Below are 15,537 nucleotides of genomic sequence, written 5' to 3'. Positions count from 1 at the left end.
TAGTGCTGCTGATGGGGGAAGGGTTGTCAGGAGACAATACTGCTGCCAATGGGGGAGGGGTTGTCAGGAGACAATACTGCTGCCAATGGGGGTGTGGTTCTTATTAGAGAATACTGCTGAAAGTGAGGGATGAGTGGTCAGGGGACAATAATGCTGGATATTCTGGGAGTGTTGGGGAGATATTTTGTGTTCTATTGTGGTATTTGGAATTGCTGCAGTGGTATTTTATTTGCTGCACGGTGGTATCAGATGCTGCTGATAGGTATTTCAAATGAATGCAGACTATCAACTGGAAATCTTTTCTAAGTGCAGCCCATATATCTGGCAGAGTATGAGACCCCTCATCTACATGTACAGTATAAAAGGTTTCTTCTGCCAGGTCTTATTTTCATGATTCAGTCTACGGGTCTTATCTTATAACACAATACACCACCTGCTGTCTGTTGTATTTTATTTGTAGAGAAAACCACGCACACTCTTGAGAGTTTAGATATGCCAAGTGGGTTTATTGTGAATCATACACTTCAAACTGTGAAGTAGGTGCCACCAACATTTGCAATAATAAGCAATTAAATGATTCTAAATGAGAATAGCCAATATTGGATTAGTAAGGACAAGAGGCAAGAAACGTGGAACGGAGGATATAGAGGTAAGCTTACCAGGCGAGGTTGCGGAAGGCGGGGCGGAGTGAGCAGGGAACTGCCGATCCGGAATGTGGGTCGAGTTAAATACAACATTGGCTATTCTCCCACAGATGCACTCCCCCCACAGGCACCTCATAGACCATCACCGACTCTGTGGCCTCACTCCCACAACCATTCCCACGGCAGTATAACCATATATCTATGTACTGTCTCCCCACCTCTTACCTCTTATCCACATTTCTCTAGTATTATTCACCATTACCCCACATATGCACTCCAGCCATAGGTACCTCATACCCCATGAAGGCTACCATGGCCTCATCCCTATAGACCCAACACACCTTAGAACCATCTTTATGGCCTAACAGCATACCAGGAGTACAACCATACATCTGTGTACAACCACCTGTGCTCAGCTGCATTCTGTTACATTATTCTCCTGTTTGTCCCTTTATTTTCTGATTATATGCTAATTTACTCTAGATAGCACGATTTTGTCCTTCTCTATGACTTACCTGTATCCAGGCAATTTCTCACAAGCTATTGTTATTTAACCAACCTGTGTCAGACCTGCGTATTTCCTGTTAAATGTCTCTTCATCACTGATTTGCATTTATATGCCTCAGATTCTCATCTTATGTTTTACACTTTCAGCGATCTATTGATAAAGGTCTCATATGACCGAAACGTCTGAAACATCGCAACTCTCCATATGACTCACGGCACAACATTATTTTCATTGAAACGGAGCAATTAACGCCCGACTGGGGCAGCATCTTGTAATTTTGCCAGCAGAATTATTTACTTGCTTATTATTGCAAATGTTGCTGGCACCTACTTCACAGTTTGAATTGTATGATTCACAATAAACCCACTTGACATATCTAAACTCTAAAGAGTGTGCGTGGTTTTCTCTACAAATATACACGGGCTCTGCCGTTTACCACAGCACCTCGCCTTACCACCAGGAGTGCAAGTTCCTCCCCCTACGTCTGTTGTATTTTAGGCACATTTGGTTTTTGCAAAGAACCACAAGATTGGAATAGAATATTGTCTTGAAATTAGTTACGCAGTGCATGTGGCCATATTTAGATAAATGAATAGGTAAATGAGGACATATCTGTACCCTGTTTCCTGACCCACTAGGGAGGCATATTGGAAAAGCAGCCGGAAATCCAGTTTGCTATCACTGTACTGTCTTGTACAGGCTCCAGTGTCATTTTTCTTTTCTTTTTAAAATCTTTTTATTGATTTTGTAACAAAGGTATGATTATACAAACAATAGTGCCAAAAAGCAAGTTTGTACTGTGGTTTACAAGCGAGTTTGTACAATATGATGAAGAGCGAATATAAATCGTGAGTACAATGCTAGCTTATTACAAGGTAATACAAGGCATACTTAGTATGATAATGCAAATTAGTACAAATCGGTTAGATCACAGACCTGAAGTCCTGCTAACTGGTGCTTATGAGCTAGTAAGGGAAAGACCGGATGATAACGGTTCGCCCTGAAGCCGGTGCATAATCCGAACACTAACTCATGTAGATATTAAGTATAGATGCAGTGTTCCTTCTGATCTGGTACCAGCACATTGATGACAGTACCATCTATCGAGCTAAAGGAAGAATCTTAGGATTAGCACCAAAAATTTGGATCTAATTAATTCTCAGTATGAAGGTAAATAGAAGTAAACCTAACATAAGAACATAGGCGGGAGGGAGGGGAAGGGGTGGGGGGGTAGAGGGTGGGTGTTAACTGGGGGGGGGAAGGTGAATATGACACACAGTATCTACCAATATATAAAGAGAACACGGACATCAGGACCAGGTCATATGAGATCGACCTCTGAGAGCGCGCCGAAGTGACCAGGCAACCAGCCGTATTGCTGCGCTTGAATTTTGTGAAAGTCTACTCTGAGGTGTTGGAGTCATAGGGAAAATTCCTATAATATCAACCCGAAAGTTAAGACATCAAAGAAGAAGGGTCCAATTTGTTGAGCTGGTAAGTGATAATGTTGTCCTTCTTAGTCGTCCAAGGAGACCATATTTCCAGATACCTATGATGTGAACGTGATTCCCAGTGGGATAGTTCCTCCAGTCTGGCTATAGCTTCTACTTTCCCTCTCCATTGGGTGATTGACGGGGGTGATGTAGACTTCCAATTTGAAGCAATTAATAGTCTGGCTGCTGCCAGTAGAATATTCAATAGGGGCCTTTTAAGGTTAACTAGGTATAACTAAAGGGTACGATAATAAGATAGGAGGGCTATCTTGGGGCATGTAGGGAGTTGATCTTTTTTTAATACTAGAATATGTCTTATTATTTTGAAAACCCTCTCCCAGAACATTCTAATTTGAGGGCATGACCACCAAATATGTAGGAAGGAACCTTTTTCTATGAGACATCTCCAACATCTGTCAGAAGTGTTGCTGTACATCAAGCTCAATCTCACTGGGGTTAAATACCACCTGGTGAGGACTTTATATGCGTTCTCTTGTATTGATACACATCTAGAGGTGAATCTAGGTGCGCTCAAAATAGTCTGCATATCTTTTTCTGTGAATTTTATGTTTAAATCTCTTTCCCACTCCCTTATGAAATATAAGGAGGAAGGGAGTTCCAGTTGTAATAGGTTCTTAGAGACTATGGAGATAATCTTCGTGGGGTATAGAGATTGTGAGACTAGTTTTTCGAACCAGGATAGTGAAGAATTTTCTCTAAGTTTCTTAATAATAGGGCTTAAGGCGGTTATCAGGCAGAAATATTGCAACTGGTTCAGATTATTTAATCGGAATTTCTTAATTATAGTTCAGTAGGATTTAGAAGGGTGCCATCACTATCCAGTAGTTCATCTAATGGAAGGGTGGAATTCCGTAATTGAGAGGGTAAGATGTTAAAGCTTTCTGTGTTAAGGCTGAGACAATCTTTAATATTCATGAGGGGGGAAGGGTAAGACGTACAAATACTCCTTACCTCCGGGTTATTCCATAGTGACAGAGTAGTTGACATGAGTGGGACTTCTTTGTTCGGAAATGGAGCTTTCCCTGATTCTGACAATAGTAACGGTCTGATCGGACAACCAATCAGTCTTTCTTCTAAAGGGATCCAGAGTTTGTGTTTAGGCTGCTTCAACAAGTCAATGATTCTATTGATGTGTACCGCTCTATGGTATCTTATGATTGAGGGGAAACTGATTCCTCCTTTTAAAAAGGGGAGAAGAAGGATCTTATTAGAGATTCTAGGTTTTTTATTCCCCCAAACATAGGAGGAGCAAATCTTCCTAAAGGAGTTAAAAAAGCTACTTGGCAGATTTATAGGTAGAACTTGTAGTAGATAGGTTATCTTAGGAACTATAAGGGAATTAAATATATTGCGTCTACCTAACCATGAGATGAAGGAGGGGGACCAAGAGTTTAAAATTGCAGGTATGGATTTTAATAAGGGGGGGGAAGTTGGTCTCATAAAGTTTCGCTAGATCAGATGTGACATTTATACCTAGGAATTTTATAGAAGAATGCGTCCATTCAAATGGGGAGTTCTCTTTGAGCTTATGTAGAAGACTGGGAGGGAGATTTATGTTCATTGCCACCGACTTTGGCAGATTAATTTTGAAGTTTGTGATGAAACCGAATTCGGTAAACAACCTGATAATAGCAGGGAAGGCCTGAAGCGGGTTGGAGACCATTAATAATAGGTCGTCAGCATATGCCGCTTGTTTGATCTCCAAGCCTCCACATCCCAATCCCTTAATCTCCTTGGACTGTCTAATGAACTGTAATAGGGGTTCTATTGTCAGGATAAAGAGTATTGGTGAAAGTGGACAGCCTTGTCTCGTCCCATTGTTAATCTGGACCGGGCGAGAGAGGATGTCATTTATTTTTATATTTGCACTAGGGGAGCTATACATGGAGAAAATGGCTTGTATAAAGGGCTCTGGAAAGCCAAACGTAGATAAAGTGCTTTTGATAAAAGCCCAAGCCACACGATCAAAGGCTTTTTCAGCATCTGTTCCCAGAACCACCAAAGGAGACCCGGTCTTTTTTGCTAAAGCGATAGCGTTAATAACTTTATAGGTGTTATCCTTGCCTTCTCGATTAGGGACAAATCCGGTTTGGTCAGGGTGTACCAGATCCTTCAATAAAGGTTTTATTCTATTGGCTAAAATCCTAGCGTAAATCTTCAGGTCAAGGTTTAGTAAAGAAATAGGTCTGTAGCTAGAACATAGACCAGGGTCCTTTTGTGGCTTGGGAATCAGAGTGATGTGGGCATTGACAGTTTGCGGTAAAAACTCCTTGCCTGAGAGTGCAGCATTAAAGGAGTTGAGTAAGTGAGGCATTAATGTTTCTTTAAATGAAAGATAGTATAGCAAAGGGAGACCATCCGGTCCTGGGGATTTACCTTTCGCCATTTGTTTTAAAGTGTCAGAGAGTTCTGAGGGCTTAATTGGTGTGCATAGACCGGTGGCTTGATCGGCAGTCAGAGAGGGAAGTAGTAGTTTATTCAGGAATTCTTTGGTCAGTACTGTTTTATCTGCGCAAATGACTTCAGGGTCAGATTTATCTAAATTGTAAAACTCTGAGTAGAAGCTGTGGAAGGCTTCTGCAATCTCTACGTCTTCTTTTACTAATTATTTTCTATCGTTCAGAATAGCCGAGATCCTAGACTTCCGTTTGCGTTGTCTTATTAGAGCTAGCATAAATTTGGTAGGTTTGTTGCCATGTGCAAAAGACTTCTGTTTGAGGGCAAGATAAAGCTTTGCTGATTGTTTGTTGAGAAGACCCTTAAGCTCATCTCTGGTTGAAGAAAGTTCTACCAGGTGGTGATTTGTTTGCGAATGTTTGTGGGCAGTCTCTAACTTAGATATTTTGCCATAGAGCTCGGCTATTCTGATACATCTTTGCTTATTTATATGTGAGGCTATAGAAATAAAGTCCCCCTTATAACTGATTTATGTACGTCCCATATTTTATGAGGAGATACTGCATCTGACTTGTTTAGGGCAAAGTATTCTTTTAGTTTCTTCTCTATCTTGTCTTTTACCTGTGTGTTATCCAACAACGTTTCATTTAGTCTCCAGATAAAGTTTTGGGATGGGTGTTTGACAGTTTCCATGTGATAAAAATCGGGGCGTGATCTGAATGAACCATATTTCCAATGTATGTTTCAGTACAAAGATGTATTTGAGGTGTGGGAACCAATATGTAATCTAATCTGTGATAAGTGTTATGAGGGGAGAAAAAGAAGGAAAAATCTTTCACCTTCGGATTATTTGCTCTCCATGCGTCCAAAAGGTTGCTATTATGTATACGTTTTTTGATACAGTTGAGAGTTTTCAGAGAAACTGATGACTTCCCTGATAAGGTGTCGAGATGTGAGTTAAGGGCGACGTTGAAGTCCCCTGCAATAAAAGCTGTCCCTTCTCTAAAATCCTCAAATATTTGGCAAGTGTTTTCAAACCAAATTTTTTGGGCTACATTGGGGGCGTAAAAGTTGGCGAATGTGTACATTTGGGAGTTAATAGTCCCTTTCACTAATACAAAACGACCATCGGGTCTGTTAAATTGTCGGTCATAATAAAGTTGAGATGTTTATGGAAACCGATACTAGCACCGAGTCTATTTGAGTGTGTGGAGGAACTGTGGAACCATTGGTTGTACCAAGATCTAGACAGATTGTGGACTCGATTGTTTTTAAAATGCGTTTTTTGTAATAAGATCACCTTAGTTTTTTCTTTGTGTAAATAATGTAAAATCTGACTCCTTTTAGTGGGATTTTTAAAACCTCTGACATTATATGTGGCTATGTGAATGTCAGCCATGATGGAGTTTAAGTAATGAGGGGGCAGTACTTACATACCACTGGGTGCCTGAGACGTCTCCGATTCTACTGTCTGGTGGGAAGGTAGTTGGTGTCATTGGAGCAAAAAGATTGCAATTTTGGGAGGGTGGGACAGGGCTAAAAGATAAAGGAAAGAATGTCAACATGTGTAACGAACATTGTAATAACAATCCTCTGCTGTATAGGGAAACTAGGGATTTAGATATCCCAATGTGGGACCTTTCTAGGTCCGTACTTCTAGCAAGGGCCAGAAGCACTAAACCCTGTAAACCGTACAGGGTCAGCATGTGAGGCAGTAACAGTTGAACTCTTGAGTGAGATGAAGAAGTGAGTGGTATCTGTAAAAATTATGAAAGGCAATAACTAGAGTTGAGCGAACACCTGGATGTTCGGGTTCGAGAAGTTCGGCCGAACATCCCGGAAATGTTCGGGTTCGGGATCCGAACCCGATCCGAACTTCGTCCCGAACCCGAACCCCATTGAAGTCAATGGGGACCCGAACTTTTCGGCACTAAAAAGGCTGTAAAACAGCCCAGGAAAGAGCTAGAGGGCTGCAAAAGGCAGCAACATGTAGGTAAATCCCCTGCAAACAAATGTGGATAGGGAAATGAATTAAAATAAAAATTAAATAAATAAAAATTAACCAAAATCAATTGGAGAGAGGTCCCATAGCAGAGAATCTGGCTTCACGTCACCCACCACTGTAAGAGTCCATTTTCATAAATTTAAGCCCAGCACCCAGGCAGAGGAGAGAGGTCCCGTAACAGAGAATCTGGCTTCATGTCAGCAGAGAATTAGTCTGCATGTCATAGCAGAGAATGAGGCTTCACGTCAGCCACCACTGCAACAGTCCATTGGCATATATTTAGGCCCAGCACCCAGGCAGAGGAGGGAGGTCCCGTAACAGAGAATCTGTCTTCATGTCAGCAGAGAATCAGTCTGCATGTCATAGCAGAGAATGAGGCTTCACGTCAGCCACCACTGCAACAGTCCATTGGCATATATTTAGGCCCAGCACCCAGGCAGAGGAGGGAGGTCCCGTAACAGAGAATCTGTCTTCATGTCAGCAGAGAATCAGTCTGCATGTCATAGCAGAGAATGAGGCTTCACGTCAGCCACCACTGCAACAGTCCATTGGCATATATTTAGGCCCAGCACACACACAGGCAGAGGAGAGAGGTCCCGTAACAGAGAATCTGTCTTCATGTCAGCAGAGAATTAGTCTGCATGTCATAGCAGAGAATGAGGCTTCACGTCAGCCACCACTGCAACAGTCCATTGGCATATATTTAGGCCCAGCACCCAGGCAGAGGAGGGAGGTCCCGTAACAGAGAATCTGGCTTCATGTCAGCAGAGAATCAGTCTGCATGTCATAGCAGAGAATGAGGCTTCACGTCAGCCACCACTGCAACAGTCCATTGGCATATATTTAGGCCCAGCACCCAGGCAGAGGAGGGAGGTCCCGTAACAGAGAATCTGGCTTCATGTCAGCAGAGAATCAGTCTGCATGTCATAGCAGAGAATGAGGCTTCACGTCAGCCACCACTGCAACAGTCCATTGGCATATATTTAGGCCCAGCACACAGGCAGAGGAGAGAGGTCCCGTAACAGAGAATCTGTCTTCATGTCAGCAGAGAATTAGTCTGCATGTCATAGCAGAGAATGAGGCTTCACGTCAGCCACCACTGCAACAGTCCATTGGCATATATTTAGGCCCAGCACACACACAGGCAGAGGAGAGAGGTCCCGTAACAGAGAATCTGTCTTCATGTCAGCAGAGAATTAGTCTGCATGTCATAGCAGAGAATGAGGCTTCACCTCAGCCACCACTGCAACAGTCCATTGGCATATATTTAGGCCCAGCACACACACAGGCAGAGGAGAGAGGTCCCGTAACAGAGAATCTGGCTTCATGTCAGCAGAGAATCAGTCTGCATGTCATAGCAGAGAATGAGGCTTCACGTCAGCCACCACTGCAACAGTCCATTGGCATATATTTAGGCCCAGCACACACACAGGCAGAGGAGAGAGGTCCCGTAACAGAGAATCTGTCTTCATGTCAGCAGAGAATTAGTCTGCATGTCATAGCAGAGAATGAGGCTTCACGTCAGCCACCACTGCAACAGTCCATTGGCATATATTTAGGCCCAGCACACAGGCAGAGGAGAGAGGTCCCGTAACAGACAATCTGGCTTCATGTCAGCAGAGAATCATTCTGCATGTCATAGCAGAGAATCAGGCTTCACGTCACCCAACATTGGAACAGTCCATTGTCATATATTTAGGCCCCGGCACCCAGACACAGGAGAGGTTCATTCAACTTTGGGTAGCCTCGCAATACAATGGTAAAATGAAAATAAAAATAGGATTGAATGAGGAAGTGCCCTGGAGTCCAATAATATATGGTTAAGGGGAGGTAGTTAATGTCTAATCTGGACAAGGGACGGACAGATCCTGTGGGATCCATGCCTGGTTCATTTTTATGAACGTCAGCTTGTCCACATTGGCTGTAGACAGGCGGCTGCGTTTGTCTGTAATGACGCCCCCTGCCGTGCTGAATACACGTTCAGACAAAACGCTGGCCGCCGGGCAGGCCAGCACCTGCAAGGCATAAAAGGCTAGCTCTGGCCACGTGGACAATTTAGAGACCCAGAAGTTGAATGGGGCCGAACCATCAGTCAGTACGTGGAGGGGTGTGCACACGCACTGTTCCACTATGTTAGTGAAATGTTGCCTCCTGCTAACACGTTGCGTATCAGGTGGTGGTGCAGTTAGCTGTGGCGTGTTGACAAAAGTTTTCCACATCTCTGCCATGCTAACCCTGCCCTCAAAGGAGCTGGCATTGACACAGCTGCCTTGGCAACCTCTTGCTCCTCCTCTGCCTTGGCCTTGGGCTTCCACTTGTTCCCCTGTGACATTTGGGAATGCTCTCAGTAGCGCGTCTACCAACGTGCGCTTGTACTCGCGCATCTTCCTATCACGCTCCAGTGCAGGAAGTAAGGTGGGCACATTGTCTTTGTAGCGTGGATGCAGCAGGGTGGCAACCCAGTAGTCCGCACAGGTTAAAATGTGGGCAACTCTGCTGTCGTTGCGCAAGCTGTCCTCTGTGGGAGGCGTATCGTCATAGTCCTGCCTTTCCCCCCAGCCACGCACCAGTGATGGACCCGAGCTGCGTTGGGTGCCACCCCGCTGTGACCATGCTTCATCCTCATCCTCCTCCACCTCCTCCTCATCCTCGTCCTCCTCGTCCTCCAGTAGTGGGCCCTGTCTGGCCACATTTGTACCTGGCCTCTGCTGTTGCCAAAAACCTCCCTCTGAGTCACTTCGAAGAGACTGGCCTGAAAGTGCTAAAAATGACCCCTCTTCCTCCTCCTCCTCCTCCTCCTGGGCCACCTCCTCTTGCATCATCGCCCTAAGTGTTTTCTCAAGGAGACATAGAAGTGGTATTGTAACGCTGATAACGGCGTCATCGCCACTGGCCATGTTGGTGGAGTACTCGAAACAGCGCAACAGGGCACACAGGTCTCGCATGGAGGCCCAGTCATTGGTGGTGAAGTGGTGCTGTTCTGTAGTGCGACTGACCCGTGCGTGCTGCAGCTGAAACTCCACTATGGCCTGCTGCTGCTCGCACAGTCTGTCCAGCATGTGCAAGGTGGAGTTCCACCTGGTGGGCACGTCGCATATGAGGCGGTGAGCGGGAAGGCCGAAGTTACGCTGTAGCGCAGACAGGCGAGCAGCAGCAGGATGTGAACGCCGGAAGTGCGAACAGACGGCCCGCACTTTATGCAGCAGCTCTGACATGTCGGGGTAGTTGTGAATGAACTTCTGCACCACCAAATTCAGCACATGCGCCAAGCAAGGGATGTGCGTCAAATTGGCTAGTCCCAGAGCTGCAACGAGATTTCGCCCATTATCGCACACCACCAGGCCGGGCTTGAGGCTCACCGGCAGCAACCACTCGTCGGTCTGTTGTTCTATACCACGCCACAACTCCTGTGCGGTGTGGGGCCTGTCCCCCAAACATATGAGTTTCAGAATGGCCTGCTGACGTTTACCCCGGGCTGTGCTGAAGTTGGTGGTGAAGGTGTGTGGCTGACTGGATGAGCAGGTGGAAGAAGAGGAGGAGGAAGCCGAGAAGGAGGAGGTGGCAACAGGAGGCAAAGAATGTTGCCCTGCGATCCTTGGCGGCGGAAGGACGTGCGCCAAACAGCTCTCCGCCTGGGGCCCAGCTGCCACTACATTTACCCAGTGTGCAGTTAGGGAGATATAGCGTCCCTGGCCGTGCTTACTGGTCCACGTATCTGTGGTTAGGTGGACCTTGCCACAGATGGCGTTGCGCAGTGCACACTTGATTTTATCGGATACTTGGTTGTGCAGGGAAGGCACGGCTCTCTTGGAGAAGTAGTGGCGGCTGGGAACAACATACTGTGGGACAGCAAGCGACATGAGCTGTTTGAAGCTGTCTGTGTCCACCAGCCTAAATGACAGCATTTCATAGGCCAGTAGTTTAGAAATGCTGGCATTCAGGGCCAGGGATCGAGGGTGGCTAGGTGGGAATTTACGCTTTCTCTCAAATGTTTGTGAGATGGAGAGCTGAACGCTGCCGTGTGACATGGTTGAGACGCTTGGTGACGGAGGTGGTGGTGGTGGTGTTGGTGGTACATCCCCTGTTTGCTGGGCGGCAGGTGCCAACGTTCCTCCAGAGGCGGAGGAAGAGGCCGAGGCGGCAGCAGCAGAAGAGGCCGAGGCGGCAGCAGCAGAAGAGGTAGCAGGGGGAGCCTGAGTGACTTCCTTGGTTTTAAGGTGTTTACTCCACTGCAGTTCATGCTTTGCATGCAGGTGCCTGGTCATGCAGGTTGTGCTCAGGTTCAGAACGTTAATGCCTCACTTAAGGCTCTGATGGCACAGCGTGCAAACCACTCGGGTCTTGTCATCAGCACATTGTTTGAAGAAGTGCCATGCCAGGGAACTCCTTGAAGCTGCCTTTGGGGTGCTCGGTCCCAGATGGCGGCGGGCAGTAGCAGGCGGAGTCTCTTGGCGGCGGGTGTTCTGCTTTTGCCCACTGCTCCCTCCTTTGCTACGCTGTTGGCTCGGTCTCACCACTGCCTCTTCCTCCGAACTGTGAAAGTCAGTGGCACGACCTTCATTCCATGTGGGGTCTAGGACCTCATCATCCCCTGCATCGTCTTCCACCCAGTCTTGATCCCTGACCTCCTGTTCAGTCTGCACACTGCAGAAAGACGCAGCAGTTGGCACCTGTGTTTCGTCATCATCAGAGACATGCTGAGGTGGTATTCCCATGTCCTCATCATCAGGAAACATAAGTGGTTGTGCGTCAGTGCATTCTATATCTTTCACCGCTGGGGAAGGGCTAGGTGGATGCCCTTGGGAAACCCTGCCAGCGGAGTCTTCAAACAGCATAAGAGACTGCTGCATAACTTGAGGCTGAGACAGTTTCCCTGGTATGCATGGGGGTGATGTGACAGACTGATGGGGTTGGTTTTCAGGCGCCATCTGTGCGCTTTCTGCAGAAGACTGGGTGGGAGATAATGTGAACGTGCTGGATCCACTGTCGGCCACCCAATTGACTAATGCCTGTACCTGCTCAGGCCTTACCATCCTTAGAACGGCATTGGGCCCCACCATATATCGCTGTAAATTCTGGCGGCTACTGGGACCTGAGGTAGTTGGTACACTAGGACGTGTGGATGTGGCAGAACGGCCACGTCCTCTCCCAGCACCAGAGGGTCCACTAACACCACCACGACCATGTCCACGTCCGCGTCCCTTACTAGATGTTTTTCTCATTGTTATGGTTCACCACAACAACAAAAATATTATTTGGCCCAATGTATTGTATTCAAATTCAGCGGGATATAAATTTGAGGCCTAGTATTTAGGCGCTGGGTGACCGGTATGGATTTACTAACAGAATTAGACTTGGAAATGCACAGTAGCGTGTGTGTGAAGTTATTCTGAATGACCCTATGTGCACCTTGAATATTATATACCCTTTTAGGGATAGATTTCAAATAGCTCTGATATAGCAGAAACCACTAAATTATGAAATTGCTAAATTGGGAATTGTATTTCAACCCAGAACAAAAAATGTGCTTTGACGGACACTAAATAACTTTCCCAGCCACAACAGGACAGCGGTAACGAGAGATTTAGCGGGATATAAATTTGAGGCCTAGTATTTAGGCGCTGGGTGACCGGTATGGATTTAGTGACAGAATTAGACTGGGATATGGCCAAAAAATAACCACACTATTGCTGGTTAAATGCACTTGGAGGCTGAGACAGTTTCCCTGGTATGCATGGGGGTGATGTGACAGACTGATGGGGTTGGTTTTCAGGCGCCATCTGTGCGCTTTCTGCAGAAGACTGGGTGGGAGATAATGTGAACGTGCTGGATCCACTGTCGGCCACCCAATTGACTAATGCCTGTACCTGCTCAGGCCTTACCATCCTTAGAACGGCATTGGGCCCCACCATATATCTCTGTAAATTCTGGCGGCTACTGGGACCTGAGGTAGTTGGTACACTAGGACGTGTGGATGTGGCAGAACGGCCACGTTCTCTCCCAGCACCAGAGGGTCCACTAACACCACCACGACCATGTCCACGTCCGCGTCCCTTACTAGATGTTTTTCTCATTGTTATGGTTCACCACAACAACAAAAATATTATTTGGCCCAATGTATTGTATTCAAATTCAGCGGGATATAAATTTGAGGCCTAGTATTTAGGCGCTGGGTGACCGGTATGGATTTACTAACAGAATTAGACTTGGAAATGCACAGTAGCGTGTGTGTGAAGTTATTCTGAATGACCCTATGTGCACCTTGAATATTATATACCCTTTTAGGGATAGATTTCAAATAGCTCTGATATAGCAGGAACCACAAAATTATGAAATTGCTAAATTGGGAATTGTACTTCAACCCAGAACAAAAAATGTGCTTTGACGGACACTAAATAACTTTCCCAGCCACAACAGGACAGCGGTAACGAGAGATTTAGCGGGATATAAATTTGAGGCCTAGTATTTAGGCGCTGGGTAACCGGTATGGATTTAGTGACAGAATTAGGCCTCTTTCACACTACAGTATGTTGAATTCAGTGTTTTGCGTTCCGTTTTTCACGGATCCGTTGTTCCGTTTTTTGCTTCCGTTGTGGTTCCGTTTCCGTTCCGTTGTTCCGTTCCGTTTTTCCGTATGGCATATACAGTATACAGTAATTACATAGAAAAAATTGGGCTGGGCATAACATTTTCAATAGATGGTTCCGCAAAAAACGGAACGGATACGGAAGACATACGGATGCATTTCCGTATGTGTTCCGTTTTTTTTGCGGACCCATTGACTTGAATGGAGCCACGGACCGTGATTTGCGGCCAAATATAGGACATGTTCTATCTTTTCAACGGAACGGAAAAACGGAAATACGGAAACGGAATGCATACGGAACACATTCCGTTTTTTTGCGGAACCATTGAAATGAATGGTTCCGTATACGGACCGTATACGGAACGCAAAAAACGGACCGCAAAACGGAAAAAAAAAACGGTAGTGTGAAAGAGGCCTTAGACTGGGATATGGCCAAAAAATAACCACACTATTGCTGGTTAAATGCACTTGGTGACGGGCGCAGCTTGCCCCTGATGTAGTATATGGCCAAAAAATGAACAGACTATTGCTGGTTAAATGCACTTGGTGTCACAGCTTAACGAACCACACTACTGAGGGTTAAATGCACTTGGTGACGGGCGCAGCTTGCCCCTGATGTAGTATATGGCCAAAAAATTAACAGACTATTGCTGGTTAAATGCACTTGGTGACGGGCGCAGCTTGCCCCTGATTTAGTATATGGCCAAAAAATGAACAGACTATTGCTGGTTAAATGCACTTGGTGACGGGCGCAGCTTGCCCCTGATTTAGTATATGGCCAAAAAATGAACAGACTATTGCTGGTTAAATGCACTTGGTGACGGGCGCAGCTTGCCCCTGATGTAGTATATGGCCAAAAAATGAACAGACTATTGCTGGTTAAATGCACTTGGTGACGGGCGCAGCTTGCCCCTGATTTAGTATATGGCCAAAAAATGAACAGACTATTGCTGGTTAAATGCACTTGGTGTGATAGCTTGACCAACCACACTACTGAGGGTTAAATGCACTTGGTGACGGGCGCTGCTTGCCCCTGATGTAGTATATGGCCAAAAAATGAACAGACTATTGCTGGTTAAATGCACTTGGTGACGGGCGCAGCTTGCCCCTGATTTAGTATATGGCCAAAAAATGAACAGACTATTGCTGGTTAAATGCACTTGGTGTGATAGCTTGACCAACCACACTACTGAGGGTTAAATGCACTTGGTGACGGGCGCAGCTTGCCCCTGATGTAGTATACGGCCAAAAAATAAACAGACTATTGCTGGTTAAATGCACTTGGTGTGACAGCTTCACCCTGATGTAGGCTTTAGCCAAAAAACAACCACACCATTGAGGGTTAAATGCACTTGGTGACAGGCGCAGCTTGCCCCTGATTTAGTATATGGCCAAAAAATGAACAGACTATTGCTGGTTAAATGCACTTGGTGTGACAGCTTCACCCTGATGTAGGCTTTATCCAAAAAACAACCACACCATTGAGGGTTAAATGCACTTGGTCGCAGCTTGGATGCACTTGGTCGCAGCACCGCACAAGACACAAAATGGCCGCCGATCACCCCAGAAAAAAGTGACTGACAAACGGTCTGGGCAGCCTAAAAACAGTGAGTGAGCATTTGAATTTCAGCAGCTCAATGATGCACAGCTGCAGATCGATCGATTAATCAAGTGAAGTCCTTTGGAGGAGTTAATCTGCCTAATCTCGCCCTACTGTCGCATCCACAACCTCTCCCTACGCTAATCAGAGCAGAGTGACGGGCGGCGCTATGTGACTCCAGCTTAAATAGAGGCTGGGTCACATGGTGCTCTGGCCAATCACAGCCATGCCAATAGTAGGCATGGCTGTGACGGCCTCTTGGGGCAAGTAGTATGACGTTTGT

The sequence above is a fragment of the Bufo gargarizans genome, chromosome 1 (assembly GCF_014858855.1).
Source record: "Bufo gargarizans isolate SCDJY-AF-19 chromosome 1, ASM1485885v1, whole genome shotgun sequence".
Lineage (NCBI taxonomy): Eukaryota > Metazoa > Chordata > Amphibia > Anura > Bufonidae > Bufo > Bufo gargarizans.
Note: the sequence above shows the minus strand (reverse complement) of the source record.